Below are 2815 nucleotides of genomic sequence, written 5' to 3'. Positions count from 1 at the left end.
GTGTTTTTCTCTTAATGTTGAATAAATAAAAACTACAGTGAACTTATAAATTGAACCAGACTATCATTTTTAATTTCTAAAATTATTTGTCACACATAGTTCTCACCTAGTTATTTTTAAAATATTATACATGGCTTTGCAGAACATTCAATATTTGTACCTCCCTCACCACACAGCATCCCCTTTCTCATCTCCACCCCCACCCCCAACACACACACACACATACACACACACAATTCTTTTCCTCGACTTGATTTTATTAAATCTCTCTAAAGTGCTACAGATTTCTCAGGAAAACACACTTCCTGAGGCTACCCCTTCAGACAGGACCCTCTTGTGTACCCACTTCACAAGTTGTTACTGAGCATCTATGTGCTGGGTACTGTTCTAAGTTCTATGGGGGCAGCAGTAAACAAAGCATAGTCCCTGCCCTCTGCGAGCTTATATTCCACAAGGAGAGAAAGGCAGTCAACAAATAAGAAGCTGTGTAATGTATCAGATGGTAAGTGCTGATGAGAAATGAAAAAGCAGGAGGGAGGCAGTTAGTACTTTGCAGAGAGTAGTCAAGGAAGGCCCCATTAATAAGAAGACATTTGAGCAGAGACCTGAAGGAAGCAAGAGAGTAAGCCAAGTGAGTGTATGATGGCAGAGTATATCCAGGCAGAGGGAACAACAGAAAATGCAAAGGCCCTGAGGCAGGGGCAGCTTGGCATGTCCCAGGGACAAGGAGGAAGGCAGCAGAGCAGAGAGTAAGCAAGACAATTATGATGTAAGAGAGGAGCGTGGGAGCCCAGAGATCATGTAGGGCCTGAGGGCCACCTGAGGACTTCTGCCTTTACTCAGAGTGAGATGGGAAATCTTTGGAGGGTTTTGAGCAGAAGAGTGATACTAACATGCATTTTAGAAGAATCACTCTGACTACTGTATGGAGAATAGACTGAACAGGGCAAAGGTACAAACTGGGAGACCAGTTAGGAGCCTACTTAAAAAAAAAAAAAAAAAAGACAAAAAAAGACAGTGCCTTAGACCAGAGAGACAGCATTGGGAGATGATGAGAAGCGGAAGGTCTCTAGATGTGCTGTGAAGGCAGCGCACGTAGGGTTTTCTGATGGATTAGATAGATTAGATGGATGAGTGGGTCAGAGAGAGAGAAAAAACTTATGAAAAGAGGAAGAATAAGACAAGAAAGATTTGGTGCAGTATAAACATGAGGAGTTTAGTCTCTAGAAGGAGAGGAGGCAGTAGAGCAAAAATGCAGCCTAGACAAAATCTGCATTTTATGCACTCCTGTGCCTCTTCTACCTTCCACCATACACTCCGCCCTGCCTCCCAACCCCATCAGCCTCACCTTACGGTGCAAACTGCACAGGCCACAGTCTCAAAAATGTCCGAAATGAATAATAAAAGTTTAAAACAAAAAATTTCAAAATGCTCTACTAAATAAAATTTTGGATCAAAAAGGAAACCAAAAATATAATCATAAAAATTTCTGGAAGTAAACACAAGAGTAAATCTTTATGATCTTGGTTTACACAAAGATTTCCTAGATGCCTACATCAAAAGCAACAAGAAAAACTGATAAACTGAATTTCATCAAGATTCAAAGTTTCTGCACTGTTAAAGAGAATGAAAAGACAAGCCACCGACTGAGTAGAAGTACTTGTAAATTATATCCCTGATAACGGACCTGTGTCCAGAATATGTAAAGAAATCTAAAAACTCAATAAAAAGAAAACAAATCATCCAATTTTTAAAGAGGCAAAAGATTTAAACATTTCACCAAAGAAGACATACAGAGAGCAAACAGGCACATAAAAAATGCTCAACAGCATGAGTCATTAGGAGAATAATAATTAAAACATAATAAGATATCACTATACGCCTACTATAATGGCTAAAAGCCCAGGTGTTGGCCAAGAGGTGGGGGAAATAGACCTCTTGTATCTATTAGCAATAATGTAAAACGGCACAACCACTTTGGGAAACAATTTGGCAGCCTCTCAAAAAGTTAAGAAATTATTCATTTGTTGCAGTCATTCCACTCCTAGTTATTTACCCAAGAGAACTGAAAACATATGTCCACACAAAGACCTTAATACAAATATTCACAGTGTATTTACCTGTAATAGCACAAAACTGAAAACAACCCAAATGTCCAACAGCAGGTGAGTGGATAAACACATAGTGGTAAATTCACATTATGTAATACTATACTACTCAATGACAAAAAGAAATAAACTATTAACACAGACAAAACATGGAAGGATCACAAAATAATTATGCTAAGTGAAAGCAGTCAGATCCCCCCCCCAAAAAAGTGTAGACACTATTATTCCATTTATATAAAATTCTAGAAAGTAAAAATGAATCTCTAGTGACCGAAAGTTGACTAGTGGTTCCTAAGGATGGGAGGTAGGGTTTATGAGAGGTACAGAAGGATAGTAGGACATATTACAAAGGACTAGGAGGAAACTTTGGGGGATAATGGACATGTTCTTTATCTTGATTCAGATGATTGTGCCACAGTGTATACATATGTGAATACTCTTAAAGTATGTACAGTCTGTTATACATCAAATAGACCCATAAAGCTGTTATAGCTTTGTAGTAATCAAAATAGTGCAGTATAGGCTCAAAAACAGACATATGGATCAATGGAACAGAACAGAGAGCCAGAAATAAACCCACACACCTACAGTCAACTAATCTTCAACAAAGGAGGCAAAAATATACAATGGAGAAACAACAGTCTCTTTAGGAAGCTGTGTTGGGAAAGCTGAACAGCTGCATATAAATCAATGAAGTTAGAACACCC

The sequence above is a fragment of the Camelus dromedarius genome, chromosome 16, assembly GCF_036321535.1.
Source record: "Camelus dromedarius isolate mCamDro1 chromosome 16, mCamDro1.pat, whole genome shotgun sequence".
NCBI lineage: Eukaryota > Metazoa > Chordata > Mammalia > Artiodactyla > Camelidae > Camelus > Camelus dromedarius.
Note: the sequence above shows the minus strand (reverse complement) of the source record.